This window comes from Saimiri boliviensis, chromosome 13 (assembly GCF_048565385.1).
Source record: "Saimiri boliviensis isolate mSaiBol1 chromosome 13, mSaiBol1.pri, whole genome shotgun sequence".
NCBI classification, from domain to species: Eukaryota; Metazoa; Chordata; class Mammalia; order Primates; family Cebidae; genus Saimiri; species Saimiri boliviensis.
Genome location: NC_133461.1, coordinates 12,478,021 through 12,487,557, shown reverse-complemented (window position 1 = coordinate 12,487,557; position 9,537 = coordinate 12,478,021). Strand labels below are relative to the sequence as shown.

The 9,537-nt window shown below is 33.2% G+C and overlaps 1 non-coding gene across 1 annotated transcript; it reads left to right on the top strand.

Moving 5' to 3' along the window:
* Window positions 1-6,039: 6,039 nt before the first annotated feature.
* LOC120361774 (U4 spliceosomal RNA) lies at window positions 6,040-6,180 on the top strand. Its single transcript, XR_005577891.1, has one exon. It is a non-coding gene; the product is annotated as a U4 spliceosomal RNA (small nuclear RNA).
* The last annotated feature ends 3,357 nt before the right edge of the window (window positions 6,181-9,537 follow it).

Sequence of the window (9,537 nt, the reverse complement as noted above, 5' to 3'; positions counted from 1 at the left end):
AAAACATTTAAAAAATGCCAATGAATAAATTCATTATGTTTCTTTATGAATTTTAAAAGGTTATAAAATATATTATATGCCATAGAACAACATTTCACATTATTTTGCTCTTAGAGGAAGTGGTTGAGACTATTTGATAAATAATGAGTGACATCTGCCTAATTCCATTATGTTCTAAAGTTTTCTCTGAGGAAGAAAAATAGCAATCTAGTGTGTTCTTTCAAATGAGAAAAGTTATATGTATATTTTTCATAGCAGCTATTCTGACATACATCCCTGAAGGCAAATTTGTAATAATATCCAGCTGTTAATCAAAACATACCCTCAAATATTCCTGCTTAACAATCACATTAAACCAGAACAAGAGGAAAATATGTGTTTTCATGACAACTTTCAGGATAAAAGAAATTCATATTAGTAAATAGAGTTAATTTATATATTTAAAGGGAATATTAATTTGAAAAACCAGGTAAATGCAAGTTATTTAATATGACAAATAGAGCTCACCATAGTCTGACTCCTATATATTCCCTTAGAATAATCCTGGGATAAAATAGTTCACCCTGCACCATGACTTCAAGTTGCTAAGATGCTCTCTCACCTAATTTTGCCCTCCTGATTTATTTTATTTTTTATTTATTTTTTTTAATTTTTTATTGCATTTTAGGTTTTGGGCTACATGTGAAGAACATGCAAGATTGCTGCATAGGTACACACATGGCAGTGTGATTTGCTGCCTTCCTCCCCCTCACCTATATCTGTCATTTCTCCCCATGCTATCTCTCTCCACCTCTCCACCCCCCTGTCCCTCCCCCATTTCCCCCCAACGGACCCCAGTGTGTAGTGCTCCCCTCCCTGTGTCCATGTGTTCTCATTGTTCAACACCCGCCTATGAGTGAGAACATGTGGTGTTTGGTTTTCTGTTCTTGGGTCAGTTTGCTGAGAATGATGGTTTCCAGGTTCATCCATGTCCCTACAAAGGACATACACTCATCGTTTTTGATGACTGCATAATATTCCATGGTGTATATGTACCACATTTTCCCTGTCCAGTCTATCACTGATGGGCGTTTGGGTTGGTTCCAGGTCTTTGCTATTGTAAACAGTGCTGTAATGAACATTCGTGTGCATGTGTCCTTATAGTAGAACAATTTATAATCCTTTGGATATATACCCAGTAATGGGATTGCTGAGTTGAATGGGATTTCTATTTCTAGGCCATTGAGGAATCGCCACACTGTCTTCCACAATGGTTGAACTAATTTACACTCCCACCAACAGTGTAAAAGTGTTCCTATTTCTCCACATCCTCACAAATCGCTCTTTGCTCGCTTCTTAGTTTAAATAATTTATTACCCATTTTCAAGATTCAAATGGGAAATCACCTCCCCACCGAAAATCTCCCCAAGCCCCTATAATTGAGTTAAGTTGCTCCTTGTCTGCTCCTGTTACCACCTTGGCAGACCCCGTCACAGATCTTAAAGTTTTATCTGTGTTTTTTTCTATACACTGTAAGTTCTTAGTAGATAAGGACCCTACTTTGTCAGCATTTTATACAGAGTCAAGTAAACTATGCTGAGGCTCAGGTGTATGAAAGGTAGGCCTGACTTTGTAATACAATAAAAAGGATTTTATATGAAAAAATTAGGTCAGGTTCACATTTATTTTAGGAAAATGCCCAATCTACAATCCTCCAGTCTTTATGTGAACATTTTCAGTATTGTGGAGCTTCTAAGCACAGTGGAGTGTTTTGTGTTTTAATAAGTTATTTTATTTTAGAACTGTTTTAAGTATATCAAAAAATTGGGAAGATGGTACAGAGATTTTCCAAACACTCTCCACTAGGTGTTCCTATTAACATCTTACATGAGTATGTCACATGTGTTACAATTAATGAAGCAATGTTGGCGTAAGATTATTCACTCAACCCTCCTTTGTTTTTACCTTAATGTCTGTTTTCTGTTCCAATATCCTCTACAGAACACTAAATTTACTTTAGTTTTCATGTCTTTAGGCTCCTCTTGATTGTGACAATTTATCAGATTTGCATCTTTTTGTTGACTTTGGCAGTTCTGAAAAGTACTGGTAAGGTCTTTTGCAGAATGACCCACAACTGGGATTTGTTTGACATTTTTCTTACGGTTAGAAAGGGATTATATGATTTTTGAAGGAAGAATATAGTGGTAAAGTGCCATTGTCATCATACCATTTCAAGCATGCATCCTACCTACGTGACATATCAATGACATATCACTGTTGACACTGATCTTGATCTTCAGGGTGAGTGGTATTTATGTGTTTCCTCTGAAGTTATCCTTTCCTTCCCCACTCTGTTCTTTCCGGAAGAAACTCACCTTGAAAAGCCCAGACTTAAGGAGTTGGGAGTTAGGTTCCTCCTCTTTAAGAAGACAGTATTTCATACATTACTTGAAATCTGCAAGGGAAAATTTTCTATTTCTCCTCATTTATTAATTTACTCAATCATTTATTTATACCAATATGGACTCACATATCTTTATTTAGGGCTTCGTGTTATACCCAATGCTCCTTTGTTTATTTTGTTGCTAAAATCATTTCAGCTTTGGACATTGAGAACTCTTCAGGTACCTTCCTTGTCTGGTTGACATACCCCTGTCATTGTGTGTGTGCATGTGTCTGTGTGTGTTTAGTGATTCTCACTCTCTGGCACTATAACACACTCCAGGTTTCATCTTGTTTACGTCCCGGTTCTGTCCTAGATCAGCTATTTTTACAAGGAGCTCTGGGTCCTTCTATTGAAGAATGCGATTAGAAATAAAGGCCTGAGTGTTAGGTGTGCTCATTGCTACTGGGATATCATTGCTTCAGGAACTTCTCAGCTGACATCTCATGTATATAAACATGTCCATGACTATTTCTAGATGCAACTATTTTCATCTGTATTAGGCCTTAAGTGAGTGTATGCTGATGTCATACTGATCCATGACCATGAATTATTCCAACCTCCAATTACTATTTCTATGCAAATTTCCACTTTAACATTGGCTTCTACAATTTGCCATCCATTTTCCTCATTGTTCAATTCCAGTAAAAGTGTATAATGGTATCAGAGTTGTTAATGTACACTTTCATAAGGGGGAAAAAGCCTATTAGAGTGCAGGGCTTATATGCGGTTTCTTTTCATTGAGTTTTACAGACTTTCTTTGATCAGTTCTTTATATAATTTCTTTGATCAGTACTCCCTGTCCCACTCCTGTTCAATTTAGTGGGGTTGTTTCATGTATATCTAGTAATACAGTTGGATTGTTTTGTCACATTCTGAAATCCATCCCCAAATCCTAAACTATCACAAGTTGTTTTTTCTGAGAAATCATATATCAAAGTATATTCTTACTGCTACTAATATCTATAGATTTTGAAAAATATGTTTTATGTGGTAGATAATTACTTCATAAAAACTTCGTATTTCTCTTATTTAAACTCTCCTCCTAATTCCTAGTAATGACTCTTCTCACTAGACCTCTACTTTTGTTTTTACATGATATAATTGGAATCATGTAGTGTACAGCCTTTCCAGACTGGCTTATGTTATTTAGCAATATGCCCTTAAGATTCATCTACACCTTTTTGCAGCTTGATAGCTAATTTTTTACTGAGGAATAATTCACTGTGCAATAAAATACATTACACATTACACAAAGGTACCAGTTTATTTATACATTTACCTTTTACAGAATGTTTTGATTCCAAATTTGTCAATTATAAAAAAGGTTCTATATTTAGAGGCAAATATTCATGTGAACATATCTTAAAATTGCTGGAAAATACAATGAAATTATTTTTAACTTTGTAAGAAACTGACAAATCGTCTACCAAAGTTCTGTTCTATTTTGCTTTCCTATTAGCAATAAAGGAGACTTCATGCTTTGTATTCTCAAAGTCATTCAATGTTGTCAAGCATTTAGATATTAGCCATTTTAATAATTGTGTAGTTGTATCTCATGTTACCTTAAATAAGAATTATCTCATGACAAATAATATTGCATATTTTCTCTTTTTTGCCATTTATGTATCTTCATTAGTGAAATATCTGCTCAGATATTTTATTCATTTTTAATTTAAAAAAAATCATATTGAGTTTTAAGATATTTTGAAGATATGTTTGAATATGTCATTTTCTTAACCAGATATGTATTTCACAAATATATTGTCTCAATCTGTGACTTTTCTTTCATTCCTTTTATAGTGTCATTTACAGAGAAGTTTTTAGTTGTATTAAAATTCAAAATATCAGTTATTATTTCATGGTTTATTTATTTGGTGTTCTATCAGCAAAGGTGAAATTAAATAGACTTTTTCTTATGTTTAACTTTAGAAGCTTTCAGTTTCACAGTTTGCATTTAGTTATCTGATTCATTTTGAGTTGTGTGTGTTGGGGGACAAAGGGTGTGTATGTAAAAATTGTAATATCTGTGTCTAGATTCTTATTCTTTTTTTTTTTTTTTTCAAATAGACATCCAATATTTCCACCACCGTGCATTGAAAAGAACATCCTTTGTTCACTGGATTAACATTACATTTTTCTCTAAGTCCAATTTTGATATTCATGTGGGGCCCTTTCTGAGCTTTCTATTCTGTTCTTTTGAAATATGTGCCTATTATTTCTCACACTTATAATCCTAGGACTTTGGGAGTCTAAGGTGGGAGGATCACTTGAGATCAGGAGTTTGAAATCAGCCTGGCCAACATGGTGAATCCCTATCTCTACTAAAATTTTTTAAAAAATTAGCCAGGCATGGTGGTGTGCACCTGTAATCCCAGCTACTCGGGAGGTTGGGAGGCTGAGGCAAGAGAATCACTTGAACCCGGTACTTGGAGGTTGCAGTGAACCAAGATCACGCCACTGCAATCCAGCCTGGGTGACAGAGTGAGATTCTCAAACAACAGTGCATATTAACCACAGCACTTCTAAAGTAAGTCTTGAAATCTGTTAGCATTAATACTTCCAACTTCGCTTTTCAGCATTGTGTCAGCTACTCTTGATCTTTTGACTTTCTATAAAGCTGTAGAATCTATTTGTCAGTGTCAATAAAATATCCTCCTGGATTTTGATTGTAATTGCATTGACTTTATAGATCAAGTTGGAAAGAAGTGACTTTCTGATAATGTTGACTATTACAATCCATAAACATAGAGAGTTCACTATTTTAGATCTTTTTTTTCACAATTTTTATATTTTTGCACAAATCTAGTTTGCACATATGTTGTAAATGTTTCACTGAAGTAGTGTGAATGGATTTGTTTTTAAAATTTTAAGTGTCAGTTGTTTTTTGGTTTTGTATATAAATCAATTAATGTTTTATGTAAACCTTGTTTCATGTGATCTTGCTATTAAGTCCAGCAGTTACATTGCTGATTCTTTGAAATGTTCTACATAGAGTGTCATGTTGCCTGTGAAATATTTAAATGTTACATTTCTTTCTTTTCAATCAGTATAGCTTCTTGTTTTCTTGCCTTTTTACCCAACTAGGACTTTCATCATAAGACTGGGTTGAACTGGAGAAAAATGCATATTTTCACTTTTTTTGGTTTGTTTGTTTTAGGGGTACAGCACTCAGCTTCTCCTCATTATACATGATTGCTTATTGTAGGTTTTTATAAATTTCTCCATCAAACTTAAGAGTTTTCAATTTATAGTGTATTGAAAGTTTTTAATAAGAGAATTTTGATTTTGTCGAAAGTTTTTTAAAATAAATTTGTATTATCTTATTATTATTTTTAAACCTGCTAATGTGATGGATAGCATCCATTGAATTCTGAAAGTTAAACTAGCCTTGCATTCCTTGAATTAATTCTACTTAGTTATCATGTTTTTGTAGGCTTTGAATATACTTCCTTTATTAATACGTTGTTGAGTTTTATTTGCTAATATTTGTTGAGGATTTCTGCATCTATATGCATAAAGTATATTAGTTAATAGTTTTCTTGTAATACCTTTGTATTTTTGTGGTATTAAAGTAATGCTGGGCTCATGGAATGAGTTAAGAATGGTTCCTTCTGAGCTTTGTGCAGTGGCAGTATCATAGCCAATGAGGTTTTTCCAAGGCTCAATTATTGCTCATTGAAAACTTTTCCCAATACCCCGCCATGACAACTTGAAATATAGTCGGTTTTGGCAATTTTTGGCAGTCTCTACAGGGACTGAATCACATATATATATATAAAGAAGTGTTCCTTCTGCTTCTGATACACAACAGGTAAACAATCTAGGTATAGTGCATACATAGTGGAATGTTCTTAATTATTGATTCAATCTACTTAGTAGATATAGACCTACTAATACCTTATTTTTCTCTTTGATTATTTCAAGAAAGTGGTCTGTTTTCTCTAACTTCAAATTTGGAGGTATATAATTTTTTAAACATTTTTAAAAAAGTTTTAAAATCATTTTAATGTTTAGAAGATAAAGAAGTAATTTCACTTTTTTCAGATATTGGTAAAGTCTCTCTCTCTCTCATTCTCTTTCTCTCTCTCTCTCTCTCTCTCTCTCTCTCTCTCTCTCTATCACATACACACACACAGGCACACACCACACACATCACACACATTTGTTCTCTCTCTCTCTCTTGCTCTTTCTTCTAGTTAGCTTAGGTAGAGTTTTATTCATTTTATTAATCCTTTCAAAGGACCATATTTTGGGTTTATTTATCTATGATTTTTCCGTTACCAATAATTTTGTTTGTGTTCTCATTTATGCTATTAGATTCATTCTACTTTTTTAAAAATTAAATTAATCTTCTTTTGCTAGTTTTCTAGAGACTTACATACTTTCTTTGAGATCATTGTTCTTTTCTAATATACACATTTAAGTCCATAAATTTTTTTCTAACTACTGTTATATCTGCATTCCTCAAGTGTTATATCTGCATTCCCCAAACAATTCTTGTGCCTCAGTTTCCCAAGTAGATGGGATTACAGGCATATGTCACCAAACCTGGATAATTTTCCTACATTAGTAGGGACCAGGTTTCACCATGTTGGCCAGGCTGAGGTGATTCACCTGCCTTGGCCTCCCAACTGGAATTACAGGCGTGAGCCATCATGCCAGGCCTTTAGTTATTTAAATTCCCTGTGTTATAATTCTAACATCTGTATCATATCTGAGTCTAATTCTAGCGCTGGTTTGGTCTATTTGGACTTTTTTTTTTTTTTTTTTTTTTTTTTTTTTTTGCCTTTTGGTATGTTTTCTACTTTTTGGTTGAAAGCTAGACTTTTTATTTTTTTAATTAAATTTAAGTACTGAGGTAAGTTGGCCTTTACTGTGATTTCATCTGGCTAATCTTTGCTTTGTTTAATGTTTCCAATACCTGCAGCTACCATAGGCTTTAAATATACTCAGTGTCTTTGTTTTTGACCTTGGACTTCACTAAATATTCCTCCTCAGCAACAGGCTGTATCTTGTAGTGGTTATTGTGCTGTTGTACTGAGCCAATTGATGTGCTGGTAAGTGGTGTGGGTGGTGTGTGAGCTATAATCTTATGAATAAATCTTAGTTTTGAATGAGTCTGTGTCTGTGGGCTCTAATCTTCACAAGTTTTTCTCTAGTCCTATATCCTTCAACAACCCATCTACCCAGTTTTAACTTATTCAGAAAGGCTAGAGAAGACTGTGAGGAGGATAAATTCCGCACAGTTGGAATAAGACTCTGGTATAGTATGTTCCTTGAAGAGCAGATTTTGTTATGGGAAAAACTCTGAGTATAGTCTATAATGATTGCTGTTCCCCTACCCTTGCTAGATACATAAGAATATTATCTCATTTTTTATTTGTGAGAACATAATGGAGTTGGTGTAGAAAAACCTCACAAAATATGGGATTCTCTCTAAGGTTGAAGCAACCAGTTGTTTCTACTTCCATTCTTATCCACACTTGTCTTTGAGATATATGTCAAGATTAATATTTAATTGTCCTACTAGTTCAGGGCTCGAGTGGCTTCTATCCCAGGTCGGCATAGCTCACTGTGATTCTCTGCATTCTTCCATCTTTCCAGACTTGGGGGTGATATTTTGCTGTGCAAGTGTAGTTGTCTCATGTATCCAAGAAGAGTTGTTGCTTTTCAATTCGTTCAGCATTTCTCTTGTTGTAAGTATGGATTGACGACTTCTAAGCTCTTCACATTTTTCAAATGAAGCTGATTCTCCAGAGTACATTTTTGAGGATAAAATTTTCTTGATTAGTATTACATTAAATTAAAGGTAATCTCTCTTACATTGCATCAAGGATGACAAACAAATCTCTAGATTAAAAATCAGGGCAGTTCCTCTTCTACATATACTCTTTCAAATATTAAAGACAATGTTTTCTCCCCAGTCCTTTATCTTCCTGACCACAGTTACTAATCCCATAGTTGTTCATTACTTGTGTGTCTTACTTTTATCAGTAATGTGCTGGAGCTGAATTTTATCAGTCTGGGAAAGCTGACTCTTAAATTTTCAGAAATTGTAAGCTGGTTGTCAAGGACATCATTATTTAAAATTCAATATTTAATTATTGTTTGGAAGTGTTAGGTGTATTTTCTTTGAATTAGTAACATTTTAATAGAATTACATATGTAAATATAAATATAATTTTCTTTTCAGATTTCCGGTTGTTATTTATCTGTGTACCCTATCCCTGTACTGTTCATGCACTTTAATTACTAACGCCCTGCAATATATGAGATACAGTAGGAATAAAGAAACCCGTAGCACACCTCTCATTGCCAAATAAATAAGCTATTGTCCTTTTTACAAATCTAAACCCTCTTTAGAAAGGCTTAAAGTGAATTTAGTGGTCAACGGATTGCATTAGATTTGTTTCTCAGAAAGCTTTCTATCTCTGCCTGCCTCTTTCACTCATATGTGACAGAGAATTGGAATAATACATTCAGTGTTACTCACTCTAACTGTAATAAAGCAAATCAGGTTTTATTTTCCTGGTAGTACAGATTAAATGCCTTTCCCACCATTCCATTTTCAGAGTCTTTTATATAAGTTCAAACATATTGACTAGACCTTTTTGTTTAATCTATAACTTCTTATTAAGTCAGTATCTACAAAGAGTGATAAATAAAAATGACAGAATATTGTCTTAAAACAAAAATATTTTAATTATTAAACATTCTTTAGGCCTAATTTGTTTTGCTAAGGTGACATTTCAGGTTAAATATTTAATATATTTAAACTTTTAAAAAGATTTTTAGTCATTATAAATTATTTTAGATGAGATAAATATATCTTTTTGTTGTAATGATTCAAAGGTCGATAAATGAATTTATTTTCAATCTTCTAAGATCATTTTTCCAATGTTGTAAGCAACACAAAGTCAAATGATCATCAATACATTTCCTTTAATTAATTGAGATTGTTGTCAATCTATTAGACCTTCAGATGATTATATTTTACTGAGACCAGCATATATAATTTACTTTTTAAGATATGTATTTGTATAAAATAAGCTTTCTTTTACTTTTTTCTAAATTAATTTATTGCATACATTAAATATCAAACCATTATTATT